This window comes from Gobio gobio (genome assembly GCF_949357685.1).
Source record: "Gobio gobio genome assembly, chromosome: 5".
NCBI lineage: Eukaryota > Metazoa > Chordata > Actinopteri > Cypriniformes > Gobionidae > Gobio > Gobio gobio.
In genome coordinates, this window is record NC_137101.1 from 41,853,606 (window position 1) to 41,868,820 (window position 15,215).

Here is a 15,215-nt window from a genome sequence, read left to right on the forward strand (position 1 = left end):
ACAGTCTATGTGCCAATAGTAAATGTTGGTACTATGGACGTAGTGCTGTATGCCAGCACCGTTATTGGCACTGTGAACGAGGTAGATGTGGTTAGTTTACCCCCAGAAGTTGTAGAAGTTAAGACCGCTACGGCTAAGGTGAGTACACAGGTTGTGCAGGGTTCTCCTACTGTACAGGAACAGATAGCTGCGTTAGATCTATCGGTATTGTCAGAAGAAGAACAGGGTAAGGTCAGAGTATTGTTGGAGAAGTATTTACCCGTGTTCTCTACACACGAAGGGGACTTGGGATGCACAAACCTGATTTCCCACGACATCCCCTTGTTGGATGACATCCCTGTCAGGCAGCGGTTCAGGCGCATTCCTCCATCGGAGTATGATGTGGTAAAGGCACATATCAATCAGTTATTGGAATCCCAGGTAATAAGAGAGAGCTGCAGTCCTTATGCTTCACCCATCGTGTTGGTCAAAAAGAAGGACGGTAGTCTGCGTATGTGTGTAGACTACCGTCGCTTGAATTCAAAAACTAGGAAGGATGCGTTCCCTCTACCACGAATTGAGGAGACTTTGGACTCGCTGGCTGGGGCCCGTTGGTTTTCTACCATGGACCTGGCCAGCGGGTACAATCAAGTACCTGTAGCTGAGGGGGACAAACCCAAGACTGCTTTTTGCACCCCATTTGGCCTCTTAGAGTGGAACAGAATGCCCTTCGGGTTATGCAATGCCCCAAGCACCTTCCAACGTTTGATGGAACGGTTGTTTGGGGATCAGCAATGCCAGTCCCTCCTCTTGTATCTTGATGATATAATTGTCTTCTCCTCCTCCATAGACCAACATCTTGTTCGGATGGAGGTTGTCTTGAACTGCTTGCAGAGAGAAGGCCTGAAGGCCAAATTGTCCAAGTGTGCCTTCTTTCAGAAGAAAGTCCATTATTTGGGGCATGTCATCTCTTCTGAGGGTGTTTCTACTGACCCAGGTAAAGTGGAGACAGTTGCACAATGGCCTCAGCCTGCTAATGTCTCAGAGTTGCGCTCCTTTTTGGGGTTTGCTAGCTACTACCGGCGCTTTGTGGAGGGGTTTGCCAAATTGGCTGCCCCTCTACACAGGTTGGTGGCTCAGCTGGCAGGCCCAAAACATGTAAAGCGCAGTGCTCAGGAGTTTGCTGAAGCCTGGTCTGCGGAATGTCAGTGTGGCTTTGAGGGGTTGAAAGGTAAATTGACCACAGCCCCAGTACTTGCCTATGCTGACTTCTCACTACCGTTTATTTTAGAGGTAGATGCCAGTCATGGGGGACTCGGGGCAGTCCTTTCACAGGAGCTTTTAGCGCTCAAGTGGGCCATGACTGAAAAATTTAGGGAGTACTTGCTGGGCCATAAATGCGTGGTATTTACTGACAACAACCCCCTTAGCTACCTGACTTCCCCTTAGCTACCTGACTTTATGGCCCAGCAAGTACTCCCTAAATTTTTCAGTACCGCTCCGTCACATGTGCTTATTTAAGTTTCATTAAAAAATATTAGGATGCAAGTTATTAACGTTTTAAAATTTCACATTTAAAGAAATCTAGTGTTTGATAATATCTAAATATTTATTCAATTGGCAGCCGGTGTTGATTCTGTGGCGCACCGCCACAAATTAGTCTATGTGTGGGAAACACTGATCTTTACGCTTTTACTTTACAAAAAAAAAAATTATAGGGTGTTCTGGTAACAGTCTGCTTTTCCAAATGTTGACAAGATCTAGCAGATCATTTTTGGTTAACATTATACTAAGTGAATATGCTAGACAGTCCAGTGAAGCTGAAACAGATTTCCAAGCTGAAATTAAATACAGGCACAGAATTCTGGTAAGAGAATTAGTATGGAAAGTTAAAGGGAAATTGTGACATTGTGATTTTGTTTCTTTACAGATGTTTTTTGTAGATAAAAATCTGAATTTGAGTGTATTTTTTAATTATTTTTCAGGAAGCACAGCAGTCCTCCAATGATAGTGATGGTACTGTTATCCTTGCCCCATCTCCAGACACGGACACAAGTGTACCTGAGCTTAGAAGAACTGACAGTGTAATCGTAAGTTTATTTGCACATCTTAACATGTTAATATGAAAGGTTTTCCTGCATATAGGACAAAGGACACAAAAAAGTTACAGCGTAATTCCAAAATTAAAAAACAATTTAGATTAAAGTAATTATTGTATGCATCACATGATCAACTGCTAAATTCAACTGTGCTTTCACGCTTTGGCTGGCGCTGAGACAGAAACAGACGCGCTTAGCGTTCGTCATATACAATAACTATTCAACTATTGTGGTGTTTTCAACCAAATAATGTTTATTTTAGGTTTCAGACATTTAAAGTACCAGCAAAACCGTGCATTTAGAGTTTGTAAAATACACACTAATGTCTATGGAAGCTACAATAATAATCCTTTACATTATAATTAGACAACACGTTTTATTCATATCTAGTACCTTTAAAGTTTTCTCTATTCTTGATGAATTCACGTGTTGTTAATGTGTTGTAAATCCAGTAGATCAGATTCTCTGAACTGCGACACAAACTAAAAAGGCAGCGCCCATCGCGCATCGCGCATCTCGACTAAGGCGATCCTTATAAAGGTTTCTAAACAACAAAACACATCCACTTGCCCACATTTGACAATGGGAATATCAGATATTTCATGCTATACAGGGAGTGCAGAATTATTAGGCACGTTGATTTTCTGATCATATTTTTTTTCCAGGCACATTTGACCAATTCCAAACCACAGTAATCCTAATAACTACTATTGATTTAGTATTTAATAATGTATAAGTGATATATAATTGTTCATGAAGGCTGGAAATGAAAATCACCTTATATTCAGGTGTGCAGAATTATTAGGCATGTTTTCTTTTACAGATAAATTGAGCCAAAAAAGAGATTTAACTCAGACTGAAAAGTCAAAAAGTATTAAATGCCCATGAGAAGGATGCAATACTAATGCAATACTAGACATTGCAGTTAAGGCATGACCATTGGACAGTGAAATGCTCGTTGGGTCAACAGGGTCTGACAAAAACAGGTGGTGAAGTAAAGACACCTATTAACCGCAAAAGAATTAAGAATTAAAGTCCCTGTAAAGTCAAAACTAAACATGTGTTCTGAGTTCCTCACACCACAGATAAATGTGTTAACCACCCAGCCAAAAAAAATCCGGGAAGTACATAAAATAGCTTATCAAAAACCTGAAAAAATGAGCAGCATTCTCTGCTCTCAAACGCTGGGGGCGTGTCCGCTGTCGGCGCCGAAACCACGCCCACTCGCGGGAAAGCGGCAGTAGCACACAAGACAACACTCACTGATCACGACGCACCAGATGTCGGCGGGACGGGAGGATGAAGGCCTGGGCGGGGGATAGTCGGTTCTGCAGCGGATTATCAGTGAATCCCAGTTGTCTCCGGTGAAAGTTTGTAAAACGATCCGGTGTAAAGTCACTGCAGAGGCAGGTGTCGGTGATGATCCTCAGCTCTCTCCATCAAGGTTGCTGTTCACAAAATTAATCCACCTCTTCATCGTTTTTGTTTTGTAAGCTGTTATGTAAGTTGTTGACTATAGTAACTAACAGTACTAACAGTAACTCGCGATCAAACTGATGCGAATGTGCTCTAGTTATGATCGTGTTAGGGGAGGAGCCAGGCTCGGTGGCTCCAGTGCGTCATCAAGCCACCGTTTTAGCCCCGCCCAGAAAATCCTGAACACAGCAACGGTGAAAAACTGTTTAACGGTCTAGCTTCTGAATTCAGTACTTAATAGTTCACAGTCTTTGTAATGTGTTTCAGCAATACATTTCTAACATTTATAATGTGTTTAGAAACAAATCTCAGAATTGCCTTTACAGGGACTTTAAGGTGAAGAATTAAGGGTGAAACCATCAGGAACCCTTTAGTCTCCAGCGCCACCATTTTCCAAAGCTGCAACCTACCTGGAGTCTCCAGAAGTGCAAGGTGTCAGGATCTCAGAGACTTCAGTTAGGTAAAGAATCCTAAAAAATGACCCCCACTAGATAAGAATCACAAGCTGAAGTGTTGTAAAATACATGAAGAAGGTTTTTTTATAGGCTTTATAGGTTTTATAGGTTGAGAATGACTCTTGAAGGACCAGCACCACATCCTCTAGTACTACTGTTTGAAGAATTCATCTTCCAGAATCTGGCAGTACGTTTTGGGAGTTCATTTTAGTCCATCCTGAAGTCCGTTTTGCAGAGATGGACTAAAATGAACTCCCAAAACGTACTGCCAGATTCTGGAAGATGAATTCTTCAAACAGTAGTACTAGAGGATGTGTTGCTGGTCCTTCAAGAGTCACTCTCAACCTATTTGTCCATAAAGCCTATAAAAAAACCTTCTTCATGTATTTTACAACACTTCAGCTTGTGATTCTTATCTAGTGGGGGTCATTTTTTAGGATTCTTTACCTAACTGATGTCTCTGAGATCCTGACACCTTGCACTTCTGGAGACTCCAGGTAGGTTGCAGCTTTGGAAAATGGTGGCGCTGGAGACTAAAGGGTTCCTGATGGTTTCACCCTTAATTCTTCACCTTAATTCTTAATTCTTTTGCAGTTAACAGGTGTCTTTTCTTCACCACCTGTTTTTGTCAGACCCTGCTGACCCAACGAGCATTTCACTGTCCAATGGTCACGCCTTAACTGCAATGTCTAGTATTGCATTAGTATTGCATCCTTCTCATGGGCATTTAATACTTTTTGACTTTTCAGTCTGAGTTAAATCTCTTTTTTGGCTCAATTTATCTGTAAAAGAAAACATGCCTAATAATTCTGCACACCTGAATATAAGGTGATTTTCATTTCCAGCCTTCATGAACAATTATATATCACTTATACATTATTAAATACTAAATCAATAGTAGTTATTAGGATTACTGTGGTTTGGAATTGGTCAAATGTGCCTGGAAAAAAAATATGATCAGAAAATCAACGTGCCTAATAATTCTGCACTCCCTGTAGGTAACAAATTTTAGAATTTTTTAGGGTTAGGGTTAGGGTTAGGGTTAAAAATGAAATAAAATCAGATCATCAGTCATACAGCACTTTGACTGCTGTGCATCATGTGACAAGCAATGACATGTCACCATGGAAACAATAAAGTGATGCGCTCTAAATAATGGTCGCCTTGGAAAAAATCACACTGGGGGGTCAGCCAGAATATTTTAAACTTGCGTGTTAAAGGGTTAAGCGCACATCTTTATGTCTAACGGGATTTCTTGACATCTATCTCTGTCAACAATGACTCGACTGTGATTGTAATTCATTAGTGCAAATACGCAGTTTACTTACAGTTTTGACGATAGAGCATAATGATTAGTCCGTATTGCTGTTTAGCAGGTGAGACGCTGCATGTACATAATCACAAAGGCATCACACATTTATTAGTTTACAATGACAAATTGTACCAGTTTACTTTGATGTCAAAATGTGTACAGGTTGGCACGTCTGCGTTTTTCATTGATTATGATTTTTTGCCAATCAATTTTTACATCAATCGCTAATGCTACTACTACCTGTACTGCCACTATTACTACTATTGCTACTACAGCCTGGAAAGTAATAGTTGCATTATTTATAAAATCTGCACACTGAACAGGCCATCATAATTTGAATATGTTGTGTGCCTTGGCATTTCTGATCAAGTCTTCTAACTCATATGTTTTATTCACAGCTTGACAGGAAAATGCTTGGATATGCAACAGAATCTCAGAGTTCAAGTTCAGAGTTCAGCGGGGATGAGTATAAACCAAAAACTGAGGAACAATCATACAGCGACGGGTCAGTGAAGCAAGAGAGATTATCAAAAAAATGTCAAACAGCTTAAGAGACGAAAGGTTCAGTCAAAACCATCAAGATCTCAACCATCTAAAATAAAATGTGTGACGCGTTCTAGTTCCTTGGCTACCAGTGACACCAAAGAATCCTCCTCATCTGATGACCATGACTCGCCGCAACTCCTTCCCTTTGCTGAAGACGTGAAAAAAATGCACCAGTATCTCGACAGACAGAGTAAGGAGTACCAAACAAGACTTGAAGAAGAACCAAGTAACAAGAACTGGGCAGAACTTGCAAAAACGACACTTTGTCAGGTAATACTTTTTAATCGTAGAAGAGAAGGAGAAGTGTCAAAGATGTCCCTTACTGCTTTTACATTGAGGGACACCTCGTCGACTCATCCAGATGTAGAGCTTGCTTTGTCAGACCTTGAGAAGAAACTTTGTAAGCACTTCCAAAGAATTGAGATAAGAGGCAAACAAGGACGAAAGGTCCCCATTCTTCTCACTCCTGATATGCTGTCGTCGATGAAGTTACTGGTCAAGACCCGCCGTAACTGTGATGTGCCTGATGAGAATGTGTTCATGTTTGGAAGTCCACAAGCACTGAGTCACTTCAGAGGATCAGATGTTATTCGTCAGATTGCACGATACTGTGGGGCAAAACACCCAGAGGCATTATCCTCCACTAGACTGAGGAAGCACATGGCCACTATGTCCAAGGTCCTCAACCTAAAGGACAATGAAATGGATGACCTTGCTGACTTCCTTGGACATGACATCAGGGTGCATCGGCAGTATTACAGGCTACCTGAAGGCACGTTGCAGCTCGCGAAGATAAGTAAAGTTCTTATGTCCATGGAGCGAGGACAGATGTCTGAATTCAAAGGAAGGAATCTCGATGAGATCCAGATTGATCCAAAAGGTAAAACAGGCCTGAGTAAATAACTATGTCCATTAATTTACACCTTTTCCTCCATAGATTTTTTGGCAGATGATTATGAGTTTATATCAATTGATTCATTAAAATAAATAAAATAGCAAATGTTATGATCAGCTGTAACTACACTGTTGTTTATGCACACTTGTTGAATGTAGCTGTTTAAAAATATTTAGTTTGGTAAATCTGTATGGTTACTGTGTTCACAGAGAGAGTACTGATGGACAGTGACGGATCAGACTCTGAAAATGAGAAAGAAATGACTGAAAATAGTGCTTCACCTTCAACTTCAGCAGGTATGTAGTCCGCTACTGAAAGGGAATGATGGGAAAGCTAGAAAAGGCTGAATATTACTGGGATAAAAAATGGAGTGTGCTTACTGATATTTAGGAGTTATTGTTGAATATTATGTTACTAAAAGAGAGCTATTATGTGTCCAGACAAGTCAGTGTATTCCACTACTGAAGTTGGACAACACAAAAATCAGCAACCAGCCAAAGGTAATAAGATTTAATGTGTTCTTTATATAATTTCATATCATTTTTTCTCTAATACAGTTCCCTGACAATAGTAAAGTTTATTCTGTGTACCAATAAAAAAAGAGACTACTTAATTGCACACAGTGTCCATTGATAACATTGGCACTATTTGTTAATCTGAGAAGAGCAGAGGCCTATTGCACAAAACTAGGATAAGGGATTAAGCCGGGATATCTTGGTGATCCTGGCTCAATTTATCCGTGATCCGGTTGCACTAAAGCTGGATAGGGTGGCAGTTGGATGTTATGGTATAAATTACCATGGAGATTTATTCTGTGGAGCTAGCCTGCTCCAGACCAGGCTAAATTCCAGGATCTATTTAATCTCATCCCTTATGTCAGTCAGCAGTCACCACAAACGGAAACCAATAGTTATTCTACTGCCCACTATACATTGTTATCACATATAACTAGACCCACTGTCATTATTTAAACGTTTGTGATCATAATTTCAAAATCATTTTGGATAAATTATGATTTTTAGATGATGTTGCTATCATTGGATAATTTACGGTTTCCTATAGACTAAGGCTATATATAAACATGATAGAATATTAGGGCCACAGAGGAAAAAAAAGAAAAGTCACAGACTTCGATAAATTAAGTCATAAATTGTAACCCGTTGTTTTAGAGGAGGACGGTTGTTAAAATGACAGCTGTGGGGCATTTCGTGGAATTGTTCTTCAGTATGGTTTCACAAACAAGGACATACTTAATCTTTTGGCACATCAGCGTCACATTGTCATAAGTATCAGGACTGTAAAAAGAATATGCATCTTTTCCGCAGAAAGAACCAGCCTCATAAATGTATGACTTTTTCCTTCTTCCTCAGTGTGGCCCTAATACTCGGTCGTATAAAATACACATTCCATATAAATATAAAAACACAAAGTGTAACATTAGGTTCCTTTATTGAATAAGGATAAAACAAAGCAGGTAAACCATCAGCTCCTTTCGAAACTGAAGTCACACAGTGACTCAACAATACAACAAAAGGATTATACAACAAAAGGATAAATACACATTCAAAGATAGAGATTATATAATATATAGAGATTATATAACACACCCCGCTTGTCTGCACACTGAAATAAATGCAGGACAAATCCATACACATCAACTGAACAGACAAATTAATGGATGCAGTAGCCTCCCTGCAAGCTTGTATTACACACAGTATACAGCACAAACATCATAAGAGGCCAAAAAAACAAAAAAAACAATCGGTGGATAGCATAAGAAGCAGAGTACAACGGCTAAGATTAAACTGTAGCCTACTACTAAGCGTAATTATGTAAGCCTTTGATAATAATTTATCAAAGCCTTATACAGTGTGATGGGGTTACTTTACACAATTTCACTCATATCTGTTGTCCATTTCAATTAAAAGTTAAACTGTTTCATAATCAGTGTACAACTGCATTTTTGGAGATGTGAATTAACTATTTGGATTGTAATTGTGATGTTTCAGCGGTGCGGTGAGTGTGTAATTGTGCACTACTTTCGCATTCTGGAGGTCTGCAATACTTTGCCATGCTTTTTCTCTTTGCTTTATCACTGTGTCGGTGTTGCCTTTCTTCTTAATTATGTATTTTACCTCCTCGTATGCCTCCATGAGGATTTGTGCCTCCAACGGGGAAAAGTACGCCGCTCTAGTTGCCATGGTGAATCAGTGAATCTGTGATCGGCGACGGGTCTATTTGAGTGAGCCGTGAGCGCGCACCTATCCAAGATTGGTTTAACCTGGCTTGATGAATCCGTGTCTGCTCATCCTGGCTTGGTCTTTGTGCAACCAATTAAGCCTGGATGCACTTGTTTTGGCTTCATTGAGCTCAGCTCAGTCATTTATCCTGGATGTCTTAATTCTACTTTTGTGCAATGGGCCTCAGGAAGTGAAATGTGTTTGTTATTTCAGCTTTTGATCTTTTGAATCCTCTGCTCTAACAGTTACAAACACAACACAGTTTTATAAAAAATTTAATTAAATTATAATATATTTTGTTAAATACATGTTTGGCACAATTACTGGTACCCATGAAGTTACATTCTGTGCCATTACTGTATATTGTTTATGTTGAAATTCTTCTCAGTTGTGCTCATATGTTTTATAACAGGCAAGAAGGATAAAGACCTGCAGCCAATTGGCAAGGACCTGGACGAACCACACACAACAATGGGTAAGCTTTATGAAATGTCACACTTTCCATTTGTCTGTGAAAGTTCAGTCAGTCATTTCAATAGACCAATTTTCAGCCTACATCACACTGACGTCACACAGGTTCAACTGCGCATGTCGGTTGCAAAAGACGATAGGGAAAGTGTTATAATGTATGAAACACATTGGTTTAAATCGTGCTTATATAATATATATATAAAATAGCCTACATTTTGAAAATAAAAACGAGGCTCATCAACTTCCATTTAAGCGTGTTTATTTTAGTACTTTCGTCAGTGAAACGACATTCTACAGCCTGTAAAACATTTCAATAAATATCAGTACATAATGGTAATATAAATAGTATAAGAAAGTTAAATGTTGGTTAAATATGTTTTATATTCCCCACAGAGGTGCTCATACGCCGCTTTGTGCTGAAAGGGATGTAACACGAGCAGGAAAGAGAGCATCGTTTTTCTAATATCTTCATGTTTTTTCCTGATGTTCCAAAACTGACACTAGTAGTAAAAGTGTGAAGAGCGAATTTATCTTCTGCAGGGTCAAGACCTTTAGGCTTTGTTTGATTATGCGCTACACACTGTGTTAAATAGAGTTTGAGGTCAAATGTATCTGTCCTACACCGTTTTCTACTTTACCACAGTAAATGATGCAAACAAAAGGAAGAAGCGTTTATAATACCCTGTGAGAGACGTAAATGAAGATTTTGGAAAATAAATAAGAGATTCCATGTCCAATAGAATAAAATGGAGTAAGCCTATTGTTAAATTTGTGGAAAATCGGGTGACCAGATCGCAAAACGCAGGCAAAGCTAAAATTTGGCTCACTTCACAAAGCCTACCTCTCTCGTTCGGCATGAATCCATATGTTTCCATGGCTGCGATGTAACATTTAATTGCAAACCTTATATTTTTTTCGTAAATATGTGCTTCACTCGTGTCATAATATTCACATAAAACAGCTTCACATACAAAGTGTTTTGGCTGACAAGCGCTGGTGTGTCACGCACAGTCCTATCGCTGGGTGACAAACTATTGTAATATGCGGACAACATTTTGAAAATAACATCTTATTATCTATAATTAGTAATCTATAAATGTATATCTATAAATAATCTATAATCTTTAGAGCCCTGCATTTCTGCCAGAGCCCGACAGGTCCCGACTTTTTTACGCCCCGAGGGCCGGGCTTCGGCCAAATTTTCACGTCATACCTCAAACACGGGCCGGGCTTCGGGCATTTTTTAGGCTTCTCCTTCGTTTTATATTTTAGACATTCATTAATTAAAAGAAACAATGAGATGTGCTGCGCTGGTGGAAACAACGAGACCATGATATCGCGTCTGTCAAGACGGCTTGCAAAGTGTTTAGAGTACGGCGCTATCGCTGCAGTAAATCAAGCAAACCTGTCTTAGATGCTCAGTTACACAATCATCTTCACCAGTGCTTAGATCACTCGTTCTCATTGCGGTCTTTGATCTAATGAGCTGATGAATAAATGCAGCTCATATCTGTTGCTTTCGTTGACGTGAACTCTGTTAAATGTGCATATAGCGCGGGAACTGAAGATCGGATTTATATTCATTTTGCGGAGAGGTGTAAGGCAAGACAACCTGCATGTTTTTATTTTTATTTGTTTAGATTGTGTAGCCCGTTTGGTTTGCGAGCAGCATCAGCCTCAGCTTGTCAAAAATGCCTTTTTACTGTGGTGGTGATAGGCTAAACGTTTAAACTCACATTGTGATGCTTGACGTGTTTTATATCTATAGATTTTATTATGAGTAAGACAAGTCCAGTATTGATTTGAGAGGCTAAAATGATCAAACATGCGGTTAACTCACTGTCAGCCGCTTGGTCGTCATTTAAAAAAACGAAAACTTAAATTTAACAAACCAAAAAATGCTTCAAACATTTTTCTAAATTAACTTAATAAAGAAACTAAACGAAATATAACTACTTTGACATCAAAAACAAAACTGAACTATTTTAATGGCTGCAACAATGTGTAATAGGGAGGATAAAAAATATATACATTTCCAGTCGGATTCGGGCCGAAAATGTTGAAAAGCTGTCGGACACGGGTCGGGCCTCAGCGTCTCGGGCCAGGCTAGGGCTAGAGCCTAGATTTGAGGCTCATGCAGGGCTATAATAATCTTTTTTAATCTAACAATTTTATACCGTATCCATGTCATTTTCTATACGTAAACATTATCTCTCCATGGTTTTCTACAACCTATCTGCACACGCATCCTTTGTAAATTGCTTACGCCGGCGCTACGTCATATTCTCGCGCATGCGTCGTGGAGGCACACACGGAAGTCGAGAACAAGTTGGATAAAGGTGTTATTTTGATTTTTTTTTGCACACAAAAACTATTGTCGTTGCATTGTAAAATTATTGTAGAGCCACTGTGGTGAGAGTGACTTTGTAACGACGTTTTAAGTGCCTTTCATGGATCTTGGAAGTGTCAATGTACTGAATGCCAATGGAGGCCTATCTGAAGCCTTTCTCAGCATCAGCTTTCAACTAAAATATCTTCATTTGTGTTCCGAATATGAACGGACGTCTTACGGGTGTCCAACGACATGAGGGTGAGTAATTAATGACAGAATTTTCATTTTTGGGTGAACTAACCCTTTAAAGCGTAAAATGTAAAATAAAAATTATGTTTGCTGCTGGAAACGCGTTCAAAATGTTTTTTTCCCCCAGTGCGTTAATAAAACAATCAAGTTAACACTGATAAGCTAAATAAATGTTTACGAGCATTAAGAAACCGCAGATTCTTGTTTGTGTAGTAATTGCCCAAGTGTTCAAACTTTTCTTACAGTGTTTCAACCGCAGAAAGAGGTCAGTAAAACAGCTTGTAACGCCACATTTACCGCAGAAAAACCATATCTAGTGTCCATAAACTCATTAGTCAGCTAGAAAAAATTAACTCTAGAGAGGAGCATTTTTTTGATAAATATATGCACCATAATAAATATTATTACTATAATAATATTACTATAATTGTTAATGTTCTTTAATGTTTAATGCATGTATGAATAAATCTGGCAAGTTTTTATGACAGCCACCATTTAAATGTTTATATAGTAGAAAGGAGTAGAAATATAATTTATGTAATTGTAAAGTTAATATTCTAACTTTATTATTATCAAAAAAACATCACTTAGTGTAGTTTAAGTGCTTGTATACAAATCAGTAAATTCTTACCTTCAATATTCTAGTTGGCTAATGAAGTACCAACTGACTCCCATAGTTTACTGCGTTAGTTAAGAGATTTTTTTTTTGCCATGTGTTGTACCTGAGATATATATATATATATATATATATATATATATATATATATATATATATATATATATATATATATATATATATATATATATATATATATATATATATATATATATCCAAAATAATTGATAATGAATGAAATTAAATCAGAATCAAATTGCAAGCTTGTGAATCAAAATTAAATCGAATTGTGAAATTTGTGTCCCAGCCCTAGTTGAAAGTAATATTGAATATTGAGGAAAAAAGTTATGCGTTTTATTATCCCAGAGTTACAAGACTAATATTTATAGAGATATTATATATTAAATAGCAATATATCTTGCAACCCTGTTGAATGTCAGGCATGTGCTGTTTTAATTCAGTACACACGTAATCATACGTAATCTCTATTGTTAATCTTTAACTGGCTTAAAATTGTATAAAAAAAATTATCTACAGATAATTCATAATAGCGCCACTCGATGGTTGTTTGTGGTAAGACACAATAGGGATGTCCCCACCAGAATAGAAAAACCAGACAAAAATTAAGCTTTTGAAAATTAGTCATTTCTGATAAAAAGTTGATTTTTGGGGTTAAAAAAATCCCCAAGACACTTCTGACTTAAAATTATGGCTTTAATGTATTTAGAAATGTGTGTCCCCACGTGTATCCTTAAAGTCAGGAGTCCCCACAATGTAGCAAAAACAAGTATGTGTGTGTGTGTGTGTGTGTGTGTGTGTGTGTGTGTGTGTGTGTGTGTGTAGACATACATTTGTGCAGTCCTGCTGTAATCCTGAACTCTCCTCCATGATCCACACTATAGACAAACATAGACGGTGTCAGTAAATACACATTTAATTAGTAAACAAACACACACATTCACTCACTACACACACACACACACACACGCACACACTAACACATGCTCACACACACTCACATGCTCACACTAACACACTGACAAAGACACACATGTCAACACACACTCATACACACTGTAAAGTTTAAAAAATAAAAATCCAGTGAATGGTGGTTTTGTCTGATGAACTGTGACAGTGTTGTTTGTTAATACCCTTGAGTCGGCCGTCGCTCCGGCGTGATCTTTTTTTCTTATCTGTGCCAAAGAGACTCAAATAACTCTGTTATTTATCTCTCAGGCAAGTGTTATACATCATTATAATCTGTTAAGTTTCTATTTTTTTGTGTACAGTCACAATAAAAACATGTTTTGCTTTTTGCAAAATAAAGAAAACAAACACGATGCGCGATCAGCAGCCTCTCTCTCAAAGACATTCATTCAGATAGTCTTCAGAAAAGGAACTCTAGCTTAGTGAATACTTGTCTCACAAACATGAGACATATGTCTAAAGAAACGTTGAAATGTCAGGTTTTAAACAATGTAAACCAAATTGTAAAACAAATATGCTGTGTTTATGTAATCTTTTTGAAAAGAGAGTGATGTCAGTCATCCGCGAGCCACTTCATTATCCGCTAATGCGACCACGCCCACGGAGCGCGCGCTCTTTCAGATTCAAATAACGATGATAAACGCATCAACGCCCACACATCAACTCGTACAGGCATCTAGTGAAGCGCTGTAACGTTACTTCAGCTACATCGTTTTGAGACGTTTTGAGAAATAATCCTGGAATAATAAACCTTTTAAAGCAACGGATTCAGGGTTGATTGTAAGGTAGGCTTTATTCTGTTAAATTGATTCTGTTAGCATCTGTGATTATTAAATGCAAAAAGGCTGTTTAAATTTGCAATTTAGACAAGATTTATTTGGCTTGGTTTGGAAAGTTTATAACATGTTTATTGTAAAAGAGCCTAGTGTCACATCAATAAATCTTTTATTCGCAAATGTCTGCTCAGATGCTATAAATAATACCAGTCAAACATATTTTTCTTCATATTGATGTTTAAATATTATAGCCTAATGTTATTTTTTGTTATTTAATATCAAAGTTTGTTTTATCAAGTTAATATCGAGTTTTGTTTAGTAGAAAGTGAATTGCTTTCTTTAAAGTGAATTTCATTTGTATAAATTGTATCTTAATTGTAATAATTTATTATTGAATTTTTTAGCATGAGACTACTTTCAAAAACATAAAAATAGTACAAAAAATGTAGAAAAAAATTTGCTTCTTAGTCATTTTTGTCTTTGTTTCTAGTCTAAATATTTAAAAACTCTTAAATCAAGATGCATTTACTAGATAAGTACAATTTTCAACTAAATAAGAAGAGCATTTTTTCAGTGTAGTCAAATCTTTTGATCATTTAAAATATAATAGGCCTTGGTTGACTACAATCTAAATAAACGATTCTGGAGTTTTGTTTTGTAGAAATAATTTTTTTTTGTTCTGTAGAAAGTTAATTGCTTTCTTTACAGTGAATTTCGTTTTGTATATATTGTATCTTAATTTTAATTTATTAGAACGAGACTACTTTCAAAAACCAAAAAAA

General features: G+C 37.7%; 1 protein-coding gene across 1 annotated transcript in view; it reads left to right on the top strand.

Moving 5' to 3' along the window:
- Positions 1-15,215, top strand: part of LOC307126546 (uncharacterized protein) — a gene marked incomplete at its 5' end in the record, with an annotated part of 1,586,879 nt that overhangs the window by 360,982 nt on the left and 1,210,682 nt on the right. The window lies entirely within an intron of this gene.